At 35.3% G+C, this 16,163-nt stretch overlaps 1 pseudogene across 1 annotated transcript in view; it reads left to right on the forward strand.

The window, feature by feature from the left end:
• LOC307070085 (coiled-coil domain-containing protein 150-like) overlaps nt 1-16,163 on the forward strand; it is a 147,553-nt pseudogene that overhangs the window by 112,652 nt on the left and 18,738 nt on the right. Inside the window, exon 4 of the transcript in view lies at nt 5,114-5,221. The product of the transcript in view is annotated as a coiled-coil domain-containing protein 150-like (transcript). The remainder of the gene's footprint in view (nt 1-5,113; nt 5,222-16,163) is intronic.

Below are 16,163 nucleotides of genomic sequence, written 5' to 3' on the forward strand. Positions count from 1 at the left end.
GATTTTGTCTTTTTAAATTGCTGATGCTTCCAAGAAGGAGGAAGTCTCCAGAGAGGCCTGCATCTTCAAAATTACTTTAAAGCCATAGGCCCCGTGTCAACAATGTAAAGGAACGAAGTTCATCAGTTGTTTTGCCCAGTGTTAGGCCAAACCCTACACACCATGTGACCTTTGCACCTACCGTGACTTCTGTGAGGTCTTCTCAGGAGATTGGAGACTCTGGGATCTCTCTAAAGACTCTTTTGAATGCCATTAAAACCATGGAGGGAAGACTGGAAGGTAAAATAGACATTCTTGCCTCAAGACCATTAAAAAATGATGAGTCACCAAATTTTCTTCACCGGGATTCGGTAAGTGAAGGCCACAAATTAAATCATAAGGAAATTTCAGATTTATACAACAATGAAGAAAAGTAGTAACATCTAGAAAGATAACGTTTGGAGGTGTGAGTAACAACAAGGAAAGAACTTCTTCACAAACAGCAGAAACTGATGATGTAGATCAAAACCATCATTCTGGCTATTGCATACTTAGTTTTTGATTTGGACACAGAAATGTCATATTTGGCTTAAGAGTAACCATTGAGATTTTTAATCTAATTTTCACTTTAAAAATTAATGCTAATAGTCTTAACATTTACAGTAAAATGGGTAAAGCCTGATTTTCAAGTAGAAATACATAAATAGAAGCCCTGAGAACTTGAACACTGGAAAATACTTCCCAAAGAAAACTTACTAGAGCATCCATCTTTGTTTGTTATTTAAAAATAGAAAGTACTGTAGCTTGTCTTCTAGAGTTAACTACAATTTAGACCCTTTCTGTAAGCACTTTTGCTAGTGGCCTTTTCATTTTTATAAATAATTTATAAGCACTGGTAAAATTATAAAAACTATATTCTTCCTAATGTGCTTTTCTAGAACAAAATCCAATAGGTTTTCAAAACCTTCTAAGTTAGCATCTTTTGTAGTATTCTTGAACCCTTACAGAAGACGTTAAAGTATTTTTAACATTACAGGTTAAAACTTATAAGGAAGTATAATTTGAGGAAGATGTGGGGAAAAGGCATTCTTCTTTGCTGCTGCTTGGAGTGCCCTTTTCCTGTGGAGGACAATTTGGCTTTGTTTATCACCTTACACCCACAGTTGTACTTTTTCCTACAGATACACTAGCTTGTACATAAGACATGTTTACAAGGTTACTTTCTGAAGTATTGTTTGTTATTAGCAAAAGACTAGAAACAACCAAAATTCCATCAGTAAGAGGCTGGCTAAATAAATCATGGTATATCCATAGTTTGGAATACTGTTTGAAGATATATTTATCTTAATCATAACATATCTATTATTAGGTTAAAACAGTCAAGGTTCAGAAGAGTATACAGAGTATTTTACTATTTGTGTGCAAAAGGGTTGGGGCGATGAAGTATACATATGTATTCACTTTTGAATAGAGTCTCTCTAAAATGAATCGTAATAAATTGGCAACATTATTTTCGAGGAAGGAAACTGGGTGGCTGGGAGATTTTTCACTTTATCCTTTTGTACCTTAAGAGTAATGTGAATGTGCTACCCATCCAGAAAAAATTTATGAACATTTTATTTTCAACAGAAGTAAAAGTAGAGAAAGGATGGTCTTTTCAACAAATGTGCTAAAGCAATTGGGTATCATATGCAGAAACAAAAAAAACAAAATACCTTTGATCCATACCTCTTACCATATATAAAAATTAACTCAAAATGGATGAAATCCCTAAAGGTAAAACTTAAAACTGTAAAACTTCTGAAACATAGGATGAAACCATTGTGATCTTGGATTACACTAAGATTTCTTAGATTTGACATCAAAAGCATGATCCATAAAGGAAAAAATGTAACATTGACAACGTATGCTCTTCAAAGACATTGTTAAGAAAATGACAAGCTACAGGCTGGGGGAAGAAAACATTTGCAAATCACATATCTGATAAAGGTCTTGTCTCCACAGTTTATTAAAAACTCTCAAAACTCACTAAGAAGGAAAAACAATCTGGAAAAAAAAAAGGTGCAAAGTATTTTATTTATTTGGTGAACACACGTTTCACCAAAAAAGATATACGGATGATAAATAAGCACCTGAAAAGATGTTAAACATCAGTCATTAGGGAAATGCAAATTAAAACTGCAGTGAGGTACTACCACACACTATTAGAGTGTCTAAGATTGAAAAACTGATTACCCCAAGTGTTAGTGAAGATGTGGAGGAACTCTCATACATTGCTGAAGGGAATGTAAAATCACTCAGCCACTCTGGAAAATAGTTTGGTAGTTTCTTTAAAAGTGAGACATGCTACGACCATACAACCCAGGCATTCCACTCCTATGCATTCACCAAAGATGAATGAAAGCATATATCTACATGAAGATCTGTATACAACTGCCCAGAGCAGCTCTACTTGTAACAGCTTAAAACTGGAACAACTCCAGTGTTCAGCAGAACACTCTTCAGCAACAGAAAGGAAGAAGTATTGATATATAAAGAAGAGTGAGTGAATCTCACAATAATTGTGCTGAGTGGAAAATCGTTCAAAAATGAGTACATCAAATATGATTTCATTTATATAAAATTCTAGGAAATAAAAGTGAATTGATTGTGACAGAAAAGAGGTCAGTGGTAGCCTTGGGTGGATGTGTAGGAACAGGGAGAGATAGAAGTGGGGGAAATTACAAAAAGGCATAAGGGAACTTTTGGGATAATGGAAGTGTTCATTATCATGATTATGGTTTATACATATATCAAAATTGTACACTTTAAATATACATAGCTTATTTCAACTATATCTCAGTAAGGCTGTTTTAAAAAATGTGAATGTATTATACTAAAATTAATTATTTTTAAATGTTTAAAATAACATTCTTGAAATGACAAAAACAGTAGCGATAGAGAACAAATTACTGGTTGCCAGGGGACATGGGATGAGTTTGGGGGAGGGTGTGAACACAGAGAAGTAGCACAAGTGAGTTCTTTGCGGCAGTGGAGCAGTTCTGTATCTTGATTGTCGTGATCACAGGAATATGTGCATGGGGTCAAATTACATAGAGCTACGTGCATGTGTGCATACACAGATGAATGCAGGTTAAAAAAATGGTGAAGGGCTTCCCTGGTGGCGCAGTGGTTGAGAGTCCACCTGCCGATGCAGGGGACGCGGGTTCGTGCCCCAGTCCGGGAAGATCCCACATGCCGCGGAGCGGCTGGGCCCGTGAGCCATGGCCGCTGAGCCTGCGTGTCCGGAGCCTGTGCTCCGCAACGGGAGAGGCCACAACAGTGAGAGGCCCACGTACCACACACACACACACACAAAAAGTTCCTTTTCATCCATTTCTTAGGTGTCTCACAGTTTCTATAGTGTTATGTTTTTATAGTTTTATATTAGAAAATATATGGAAGGGGCAATATTAGGGTAGGAGATTAAGAAGTACAGACTACTGTGTATAAAATAAGCTACAAGGATATATTGTACATTACATGGAATATAACCGATATTTTATAGTAACTATAAATGGAGTATAATCTTTAAAAATTGTGAATCCCTATGTTGTATAGTTGAAACTTACATAATATTATAAATCAACTCTACCTCAATTTTTAAAAATATGTATCTATATATATTTAGATCATTTGAAACAGTAGGAGGATATGACCTTGACCTAAATACTGGTATTTCCGAGACTGCCTGGTAAGCTAGCTGTGGAAGCTACTTGGATTTTAATGACACAGAAACATCAGGTCTCTGAGGGCAGCAGGATTTATTTGCTTCTGTGTTCTTCCCCATTTCAGTGTCCTGAATTAGAAATTCTTCCAGAAAAGAAACCCAGTATAAAAAGTAAAGTGCTTTATAGATGAGAACATGCCATCTGACAAGTTTCAGGGCATTTTATTGAGTACTCTGAGGCTGGGGGTAGCGTCAGTTACCTGAGAAATATTGTGGAATAAGGATATTCTGTGTTTTGTTTGAAGAGAGGCAAATCGAAAATTCTTGAGTGTTCATCAGTATTTTCCACTGAGTTCTAAGGTTAACAGCAGTTTGCTTACGTTTAAAATGAGAATAAGTGTTGCATCAATACCTCTCTTTAGAGGCAGCCATTCTAATTCTGAACCTTAAGTGAATACACTTAAGGGGGAGCCATGGAACATGTTTTATACTGTACACTGTGGAAAAGAGCACCAGAAACAGGCAAAGATGAGAAAAAGGATTCTGCTGATGGAACAAGAGAGATTTCCTAAGACAAAATGTGTTTTCATGTAGCGTTCTAAAAAAAACGAAGTATTAGCACTCAAATTTTAACAGTTCTTGAAAACAATCAGTGGCTACAACCAAGAGGAGTTTGCCCTTCAGAGGTGGGAAACAAGAAAAGATACTGAGAGAGGAAAAAGTTGATTTAAATTAAAAATTTTGGATGAATTTTTTTCTGATTCAGAGATAAGCTCAGTAATGTTAATTGTCGATTTGTATTGAGAGGGTTGGGAATAAGAGGAAGAAAATGTAGAAAAACACACAATTTGGAGATTTGTGAGTAAATATTAATGATTTTATTCCCCCAAATCATCTTTTCTTTAAAGTGAAAGATGTGAGTAGTCAGCTTTATGAGTTAGTTTTCAAATATAATTCAGCCTATAAGAATTCTGTTAATTCAACTTTCGTAATTCTCTGTGGGTAAACACAAGACTCTTGTCTCCTTACATTTTGACAATTCTAATTATCCGTACTCAGAAAGGGTTTTGAATACTAGATACCACAATTTCTTTAAAATTGAAATATTTTACCCACAAAGTCTCACTGTTATATTCATGAGTCATGTTAATTTGGACTTTCCATAAACGCTATAAACCAAATGAATTATCTCAGTACATGTATAAGGCTATAGCCTATTTTATTTGTTGAAATAGCTATTTTAGTAGAAGTAGCGTCATTAGAAAAACAGGATCGCTTTTTACAAGGTTTAAGGATTTTCTGTGATTTTTTTCTGCAAAACTTGTGACATCTTTTTTTTTCTGTTTTGGAGTGTGTGTATATATATATATATATATATATTTCTTTAATGAGACTTGTTTTTTTATTCTTCTGTTTTCCCTCTAGATAAAAGTTAAGCAGCTAGAAGAACAACTACATTCTTTTTCTGAAACCAGTTCACAGAACGACCATCTACGCAAGTTGAATAAGGCATTAGAGGACAAATATGCTCAGGTGTGTTTAATAGCTATAAAACAGATTGCTTCTATGTTGTTTTAATTAGCTTTTAAGAAATTGGTGACTTTCTCCCCACCTCACCGTATGATCCCAGAAAGATGAATATTCTCTCACTTGACTCAATTTATCAAAAATATTTTAAACACCCTCGATGTACAAGGTTCCACTCAACCACAGAAGAGTTCATAAAGATGCCTGAAGCAGTATTGGGACATTGAACTTGCATGCTCTAATTGCAGGATTAGGAATGTACTCGGCAGACTTTATTATAGAATAGAAGGTTATGCCTTTCAGAAACAAAATAGATTGTATTGTGAGCATGCATAGGGAACATCATCATGATGAAAGCCTCGAGAATCTCTATCATAGAGGAAGTGTTTTTTTAATTTGAACCTTAAAACTTTTGTCAGAGGTGAGGAACAAGTATCTTTGGGTTTTTAATTACAGGCGAACGCAGAACTCATTGCCAACAAGATATACTTGCAATAGCGCACTTGAAAGAGGTATTAGTAGTGAAGGTGCTTACTGGTTAGCATGGTGGCTATTGAGACTGAGACTATTGAGACTATTAAGAATGATTTACAAATTTATCACATTATTTATTTTTAATTTTTAACAGTGTAAGCATGTGTAACTTCTTTAACTATAACGTTTGTGTATGTATACCCTTGGTAACCAAGCAACTAGAATGTGTCTTCAAATGGGTTCTAACAATCTGACTATACTGGTAAAGGGGACCTCATTAGATATGCTTTGTTTCTTCATGAGGACATACTTTACACTAGTATTTTCTTCATTCTGAAAGCAAAGGAACACATTTTAAAGTATATTTTCCATCCCAGCTTCATTTAGAACGTTGTGCTGTTTCTCATAGTAAAGGGGGCACTCACTGAAAAATAATTCTAGGTTTAGTTGATTTTGTCTTTTTAAATTGCTGATGCTTCCAAGAAGGAGGAAGTCTCCAGAGAGGCCTGCATCTTCAAAATTACTTTAAAGCCATAGGCCCCGTGTCAACAATGTAAAGGAACGAAGTTCATCAGTTGTTTTGCCCAGTGTTAGGCCAAACCCTACACACCATGTGACCTTTGCACCTACCGTGACTTCTGTGAGGTCTTCTCAGGAGATTGGAGACTCTGGGATCTCTCTAAAGACTCTTTTGAATGCCATTAAAACCATGGAGGGAAGACTGGAAGGTAAAATAGACATTCTTGCCTCAAGACCATTAAAAAATGATGAGTCACCAAATTTTCTTCACCGGGATTCGGTAAGTGAAGGCCACAAATTAAATCATAAGGAAATTTCAGATTTATACAACAATGAAGAAAAGTAGTAACATCTAGAAAGATAACGTTTGGAGGTGTGAGTAACAACAAGGAAAGAACTTCTTCACAAACAGCAAAAACTGATGATGTAGATCAAAACCGTCATTCTGGCTATTGCATACTTAGTTTTTGATTTGGACACAGAAATGTCATATTTGGCTTAAGAGTAACCATTGAGATTTTTAATCTAATTTTCACTTTAAAAATTAATGCTAATAGTCTTAACATTTACAGTAAAATGGGTAAAGCCTGATTTTCAAGTAGAAATACATAAATAGAAGCCCTGAGAACTTGAACACTGGAAAATACTTCCCAAAGAAAACTTACTAGAGCATCCATCTTTGTTTGGTATTTAAAAATAGAAAGTACTGTAGCTTGTCTTCTAGAGTTAACTACAATTTAGACCCTTTCTGTAAGCACTTTTGCTAGTGGCCTTTTCATTTTTATAAATAATTTATAAGCACTGGTAAAATTATAAAAACTATATTCTTCCTAATGTGCTTTTCTAGAACAAAATCCAATAGGTTTTCAAAACCTTCTAAGTTAGCATCTTTTGTAGTATTCTTGAACCCTTACAGAAGACGTTAAAGTATTTTTAACGTTACAGGTTAAAAGTTATAAGGAAGTATAATTTGAGGAAGATGTGGGGAAAAGGCATTCTTCTTTGCTGCTGCTTGGAGTGCCCTTTTCCTGTGGAGGACAATTTGGCTTTGTTTATCACCTTACACCCACAGTTGTACTTTTTCCTACAGATACACTAGCTTGTACATAAGACATGTTTACAAGGTTACTTTCTGAAGTATTGTTTGTTATTAGCAAAAGACTAGAAACAACCAAAATTCCATCAGTAAGAGGCTGGCTAAATAAATCATGGTATATCCATAGTTTGGAATACTGTTTGAAGATATATTTATCTTAATCATAACATATCTATTATTAGGTTAAAACAGTCAAGGTTCAGAAGAGTATACAGAGTATTTTACTATTTGTGTGCAAAAGGGTTGGGGCGATGAAGTATACATATGTATTCACTTTTGAATAGAGCCTCTCTAAAATGAATCGTAATAAATTGGCAACATTATTTTCGAGGAAGGAAACTGGGTGGCTGGGAGATTTTTCACTTTATCCTTTTGTACCTTAAGAGTAATGTGAATGTGCTACCCATCCAGAAAAAATTTATGAACATTTTATTTTCAACAGAAGTAAAAGTAGAGAAAGGATGGTCTTTTCAACAAATGTGCTAAAGCAATTGGGTATCATATGCAGAAACAAAAAAACAAAATACCTTTGATCCATACCTCTTACCATACATAAAAATTAACTCAAAATGGATGAAAGCCCTAAAGGTAAAACTTAAAACTGTAAAACTTCTGAAACATAGGATGAAACCATTGTGATCTTGGATTACACTAAGATTTCTTAGATTTGACATCAAAAGCATGATCCATAAAGGAAAAAATGTAACATTGACAACGTATGCTCTTCAAAGACATTGTTAAGAAAATGACAAGCTACAGGCTGGGGGAAGAAAACATTTGCAAATCACATATCTGATAAAGGTCTTGTCTCCACAGTTTATTAAAAACTCTCAAATCTCACTAAGAAGGAAAAACAATCTGGAAAAAAAAAAGGTGCAAAGTATTTTATTTATTTGGTGAACACACGTTTCACCAAAAAAGATATACGGATGATAAATAAGCACCTGAAAAGATGTTAAACATCAGTCATTAGGGAAATGCAAATTAAAACTGCAGTGAGGTACTACCACACACTATTAGAATGTCTAAGATTGAAAAACTGATTACCCCAAGTGTTAGTGAAGATGTGGAGGAACTCTCATACATTGCTGAAGGGAATGTAAAATCACTCAGCCACTCTGGAAAATAGTTTGGTAGTTTCTTTAAAAGTGAGACATACTACGACCATACAACCCAGGCATTCCACTCCTATGCATTCACCAAAGATAAATGAAAGCGTATATCTACACGAAGATCTGTATACAACTGCCCAGAGCAACTCTACTTGTAACAGCTTAAAACTGGAACAACTCCAGTGTTCAGCAGAACACTCTTCAGCAACAGAAAGGAAGAAGTATTGATATATAAAGAAGAGTGAGTGAATCTCACAATAATTGTGCTGAGTGGAAAATCATTCAAAAATGAGTACATCAAATATGATTTCATTTATATAAAATTCTAGGAAATAAAAGTGAATTGATTGTGACAGAAAAGAGGTCAGTGGTAGCCTTGGGTGGATGTGTAGGAACAGGGAGAGATAGAAGTGGGGGAAATTACAAAAAGGCATAAGGGAACTTTTGGGATAATGGAAGTGTTCATTATCATGATTATGGTTTATACATATATCAAAATTGTACACTTTAAATATACATAGCTTATTGTATTTCAACTATATCTCAGTAAGGCTGTTTTAAAAAATGTGAATGTATTATACTAAAATTAATTATTTTTAAATGTTTAAAATAACATTCTTGAAATGACAAAAGCAGTAGCGATAGAGAACAAATTACTGGTTGCCAGGGGACATGGGATGAGTTTGGGGGAGGGTGTGAACACAGAGAAGTAGCACAAGTGAGTTCTTTGCGGCAGTGGAGCAGTTCTGTATCTTGATTGTCGTGATCACAGGAATATGTGCATGGGGTCAAATTACATAGAGCTATGTGCATGTGTGCATACACAGATGAATGCAGGTTAAAAAAATGGTGAAGGGCTTCCCTGGTGGCGCAGTGGTTGAGAGTCCGCCTGCTGATGCAGGGGACGCGGGTTCGTGCCCCGGTCCGGGAAGATCCCACATGCCGCGGAGCGGCTGGGCCCGTGAGCCATGGCCGCTGAGCTTGCGTGTCCGGAGCCTGTGCTCCGCAACGGGAGAGGCCACAACAGTGAGAGGCCCACGTACCACACACACACACACACAAAAAGTTCCTTTTCATCCATTTCTTAGGTGTCTCACAGTTTCTATAGTGTTATGTTTTTATAGTTTTATATTAGAAAATATATGGAAGGGGCAATATTAGGGTAGGAGATTAAGAAGTACAGACTACTGTGTATAAAATAAGCTACAAGGATATATTGTACATTACATGGAATATAGCCGATATTTTATAATAACTATAAATGGAGTATAATCTTTAAAAATTGTGAATCCCTATGTTGTATAGTTGAAACTTACATAATATTATAAATCAACTCTACCTCAATTTTTAAAAATATGTATCTATATATATTTAGATCATTTGAAACAGTAGGAGGATATGACCTTGACCTAAATACTGGTATTTCCGAGACTGCCTGGTAAGCTAGCTGTGGAAGCTACTTGGATTTTAATGACACAGAAACATCAGATCTCTGAGGGCAGCAGGATTTATTTGCTTCTGTGTTCTTCCCCATTTCAGTGTCCTGAATTAGAAATTCTTCCAGAAAAGAAACCCAGTATAAAAAGTAAAGTGCTTTATAGATGAGAACATGCCATCTGACAAGTTTCAGGGCATTTTATTGAGTACTCTGAGGCTGGGGGTAGCGTCAGTTACCTGAGAAATATTGTGGAATAAGGATATTCTGTGTTTTGTTTGAAGAGAGGCAAATCGAAAATTCTTGAGTGTTCATCAGTATTTTCCACTGAGTTCTAAGGTTAACAGCAGTTTGCTTACGTTTAAAATGAGAATAAGTGTTGCATCAATACCTCTCTTTAGAGGCAGCCATTCTAATTCTGAACCTTAAGTGAATACACTTAAGGGGGAGCCATGGAACATGTTTTATACTGTACACTGTGGAAAAGAGCACCAGAAACAGGCAAAGATGAGAAAAAGGATTCTGCTGATGGAACAAGAGAGATTTCCTAAGACAAAATGTGTTTTCATGTAGCGTTCTAAAAAAAACGAAGTATTAGCACTCAAATTTTAACAGTTCTTGAAAACAATCAGTGGCTACAACCAAGAGGAGTTTGCCCTTCAGAGGTGGGAAACAAGAAAAGATACTGAGAGAGGAAAAAGTTGATTTAAATTAAAAATTTTGGATGAATTTTTTTCTGATTCAGAGATAAGCTCAGTAATGTTAATTGTCGATTTGTATTGAGAGGGTTGGGAATAAGAGGAAGAAAATGTAGAAAAACACACAATTTGGAGATTTGTGAGTAAATATTAATGATTTTATTCCCCCAAATCATCTTTTCTTTAAAGTGAAAGATGTGAGTAGTCAGCTTTATGAGTTAGTTTTCAAATATAATTCAGCCTATAAGAATTCTGTTAATTCAACTTTCGTAATTCTCTGTGGGTAAACACAAGACTCTTGTCTCCTTACATATTGACAATTCTAATTATCCGTACTCAGAAAGGGTTTTGAATACTAGATACCACAATTTCTTTAAAATTGAAATATTTTACCCACAAAGTCTCACTGTTATATTCATGAGTCATGTTAATTTGGACTTTCCATAAACGCTATAAACCAAATGAATTATCTCAGTACATGTATAAGGCTATAGCCTATTTTATTTGTTGAAATAGCTATTTTAGTAGAAGTAGCGTCATTAGAAAAACAGGATCGCTTTTTACAAGGTTTAAGGATTTTCTGTGATTTTTTTCTGCAAAACTTGTGACATCTTTTTTTTTCTGTTTTGGAGTGTGTGTGTGTGTGTATATATATATATGTATATATACACACATATATTTATGTATATATACGTATATTTATATATATATATATATATTTCGTTAATGAGACTTGTTTTTTTATTCTTCTGTTTTTCCTCTAGATAAAAGTTAAGCAGCTAGAAGAACAACTACATTCTTTTTCTGAAACCAGTTCACAGAACGACCATCTACTCAAGTTGAATAAGGCACTAGAGGGCAAATATGCTCAGGTGTGATTAATAGCTATAAAACAGATTGCTTCTATGTTGTTTTAATTAGCTTTTAAGAAATTGGTGACTTTCTCCCCACCTCACTGTATGATCCCAGAAAGATGAATATTCTCTCACTTGACTCAATTTATCAAAAATATTTTAAACACCCTCGATGTACAAGGTTCCACTCAACCACAGAAGAGTTCATAAAGACGCCTGAAGCAGTATTGGGACATTGAACTTGCATGCTCTAATTGCAGGGTTAGGAATGTACTCGGCAGACTTTATTATAGAATAGAAGGTTATGCCTTTCAGAAACAAAATAGATTGTATTGTGAGCATGCATAGGGAACATCATCATGATGAAAGCCTCGAGAATCTCTATCATAGAGGAAGTGTTTTTTTAATTTGAACCTTAAAACTTTTGTCAGAGGTGAGGAACAAGTATCTTTGGGTTTTTAATTACAGGCGAACGCAGAACTCATTGCCAACAAGATATACTTGCAATAGCGCACTTGAAAGAGGTATTAGTAGTGAAGGTGCTTACTGGTTAGCATGGTGGCTATTGAGACTGAGACTATTGAGACTATTAAGAATGATTTACAAATTTATCACATTATTTATTTTTAATTTTTAACAGTGTAAGCATGTGTAACTTCTTTAACTATAACGTTTGTGTATGTATACCCTTGGTAACCAAGCAACTAGAATGTGTCTTCAAATGGGTTCTAACAATCTGACTATACTGGTAAAGGGGACCTCATTAGATATGCTTTGTTTCTTCATGAGGACATACTTTACACTAGTATTTTCTTCATTCTGAAAGCAAAGGAACACATTTTAAAGTATATTTTCCATCCCAGCTTCATTTAGAACGTTGTGCTGTTTCTCATAGTAAAGGGGGCACTCACTGAAAAATAATTCTAGGTTTAGTTGATTTTGTCTTTTTAAATTGCTGATGCTTCCAAGAAGGAGGAAGTCTCCAGAGAGGCCTGCATCTTCAAAATTACTTTAAAGCCATAGGCCCCGTGTCAACAATGTAAAGGAACGAAGTTCATCAGTTGTTTTGCCCAGTGTTAGGCCAAACCCTACACACCATGTGACCTTTGCACCTACCGTGACTTCTGTGAGGTCTTCTCAGGAGATTGGAGACTCTGGGATCTCTCTAAAGACTCTTTTGAATGCCATTAAAACCATGGAGGGAAGACTGGAAGGTAAAATAGACATTCTTGCCTCAAGACCATTAAAAAATGATGAGTCACCAAATTTTCTTCACCGGGATTCGGTAAGTGAAGGCCACAAATTAAATCATAAGGAAATTTCAGATTTATACAACAATGAAGAAAAGTAGTAACATCTAGAAAGATAACGTTTGGAGGTGTGAGTAACAACAAGGAAAGAACTTCTTCACAAACAGCAGAAACTGATGATGTAGATCAAAACCATCATTCTGGCTATTGCATACTTAGTTTTTGATTTGGACACAGAAATGTCATATTTGGCTTAAGAGTAACCATTGAGATTTTTAATCTAATTTTCACTTTAAAAATTAATGCTAATAGTCTTAACATTTACAGTAAAATGGGTAAAGCCTGATTTTCAAGTAGAAATACATAAATAGAAGCCCTGAGAACTTGAACACTGGAAAATACTTCCCAAAGAAAACTTACTAGAGCATCCATCTTTGTTTGGTATTTAAAAATAGAAAGTACTGTAGCTTGTCTTCTAGAGTTAACTACAATTTAGACCCTTTCTGTAAGCACTTTTGCTAGTGGCCTTTTCATTTTTATAAATAATTTATAAGCACTGGTAAAATTATAAAAACTATATTCTTCCTAATGTGCTTTTCTAGAACAAAATCCAATAGGTTTTCAAAACCTTCTAAGTTAGCATCTTTTGTAGTATTCTTGAACCCTTACAGAAGACGTTAAAGTATTTTTAACGTTACAGGTTAAAAGTTATAAGGAAGTATAATTTGAGGAAGATGTGGGGAAAAGGCATTCTTCTTTGCTGCTGCTTGGAGTGCCCTTTTCCTGTGGAGGACAATTTGGCTTTGTTTATCACCTTACACCCACAGTTGTACTTTTTCCTACAGATACACTAGCTTGTACATAAGACATGTTTACAAGGTTACTTTCTGAAGTATTGTTTGTTATTAGCAAAAGACTAGAAACAACCAAAATTCCATCAGTAAGAGGCTGGCTAAATAAATCATGGTATATCCATAGTTTGGAATACTGTTTGAAGATATATTTATCTTAATCATAACATATCTATTATTAGGTTAAAACAGTCAAGGTTCAGAAGAGTATACAGAGTATTTTACTATTTGTGTGCAAAAGGGTTGGGGCGATGAAGTATACATATGTATTCACTTTTGAATAGAGTCTCTCTAAAATGAATCGTAATAAATTGGCAACATTATTTTCGAGGAAGGAAACTGGGTGGCTGGGAGATTTTTCACTTTATCCTTTTGTACCTTAAGAGTAATGTGAATGTGCTACCCATCCAGAAAAAATTTATGAACATTTTATTTTCAACAGAAGTAAAAGTAGAGAAAGGATGGTCTTTTCAACAAATGTGCTAAAGCAATTGGGTATCATATGCAGAAACAAAAAAACAAAATACCTTTGATCCATACCTCTTACCATATATAAAAATTAACTCAAAATGGATGAAATCCCTAAAGGTAAAACTTAAAACTGTAAAACTTCTGAAACATAGGATGAAACCATTGTGATCTTGGATTACACTAAGATTTCTTAGGTTTGACATCAAAAGCATGATCCATAAAGGAAAAAATGTAACATTGACAACGTATGCTCTTCAAAGACATTGTTAAGAAAATGACAAGCTACAGGCTGGGGGAAGAAAACATTTGCAAATCACATATCTGATAAAGGTCTTGTCTCCACAGTTTATTAAAAACTCTCAAAACTCACTAAGAAGGAAAAACAATCTGGAAAAAAAAAAGGTGCAAAGTATTTTATTTATTTGGTGAACACACGTTTCACCAAAAAAGATATACGGATGATAAATAAGCACCTGAAAAGATGTTAAACATCAGTCATTAGGGAAATGCAAATTAAAACTGCAGTGAGGTACTACCACACACTATTAGAATGTCTAAGATTGAAAAACTGATTACCCCAAGTGTTAGTGAAGATGTGGAGGAACTCTCATACATTGCTGAAGGGAATGTAAAATCACTCAGCCACTCTGGAAAATAGTTTGGTAGTTTCTTTAAAAGTGAGACATGCTACGACCATACAACCCAGGCATTCCACTCCTATGCATTCACCAAAGATGAATGAAAGCGTATATCTACATGAAGATCTGTATACAACTGCCCAGAGCAGCTCTACTTGTAACAGCTTAAAACTGGAACAACTCCAGTGTTCAGCAGAACACTCTTCAGCAACAGAAAGGAAGAAGTATTGATATATAAAGAAGAGTGAGTGAATCTCACAATAATTGTGCTGAGTGGAAAATCGTTCAAAAATGAGTACATCAAATATGATTTCATTTATATAAAATTCTAGGAAATAAAAGTGAATTGATTGTGACAGAAAAGAGGTCAGTGGTAGCCTTGGGTGGATGTGTAGGAACAGGGAGAGATAGAAGTGGGGGAAATTACAAAAAGGCATAAGGGAACTTTTGGGATAATGGAAGTGTTCATTATCATGATTATGGTTTATACATATATCAAAATTGTACACTTTAAATATACATAGCTTATTTCAACTATATCTCAGTAAGGCTGTTTTAAAAAATGTGAATGTATTATACTAAAATTAATTATTTTTAAATGTTTAAAATAACATTCTTGAAATGACAAAAACAGTAGCGATAGAGAACAAATTACTGGTTGCCAGGGGACATGGGATGAGTTTGGGGGAGGGTGTGAACACAGAGAAGTAGCACAAGTGAGTTCTTTGCGGCAGTGGAGCAGTTCTGTATCTTGATTGTCGTGATCACAGGAATATGTGCATGGGGTCAAATTACATAGAGCTACGTGCATGTGTGCATACACAGATGAATGCAGGTTAAAAAAATGGTGAAGGGCTTCCCTGGTGGCGCAGTGGTTGAGAGTCCACCTGCCGATGCAGGGGACGCGGGTTCGTGCCCCAGTCCGGGAAGATCCCACATGCTGCGGAGCGGCTGGGCCCGTGAGCCATGGCCGCTGAGCCTGCGTGTCCGGAGCCTGTGCTCCGCAACGGGAGAGGCCACAACAGTGAGAGGCCCACGTACCACACACACACACACACAAAAAGTTCCTTTTCATCCATTTCTTAGGTGTCTCACAGTTTCTATAGTGTTATGTTTTTATAGTTTTATATTAGAAAATATATGGAAGGGGCAATATTAGGGTAGGAGATTAAGAAGTACAGACTACTGTGTATAAAATAAGCTACAAGGATATATTGTACATTACATGGAATATAGCCGATATTTTATAGTAACTATAAATGGAGTATAATCTTTAAAAATTGTGAATCCCTATGTTGTATAGTTGAAACTTACATAATATTATAAATCAACTCTACCTCAATTTTTAAAAATATGTATCTATATATATTTAGATCATTTGAAACAGTAGGAGGATATGACCTTGACCTAAATACTGGTATTTCCGAGACTGCCTGGTAAGCTAGCTGTGGAAGCTACTTGGATTTTAATGACACAGAAACATCAGATCTCTGAGGGCAGCAGGATTTATTTGCTTCTGTGTTCTTCCCCATTTCAGTGTCCTGAATTAG

Source organism: Hyperoodon ampullatus (genome assembly GCF_949752795.1).
Source record: "Hyperoodon ampullatus genome assembly, contig: scaffold_463, whole genome shotgun sequence".
Taxonomy (NCBI): Eukaryota; Metazoa; Chordata; class Mammalia; order Artiodactyla; family Ziphiidae; genus Hyperoodon; species Hyperoodon ampullatus.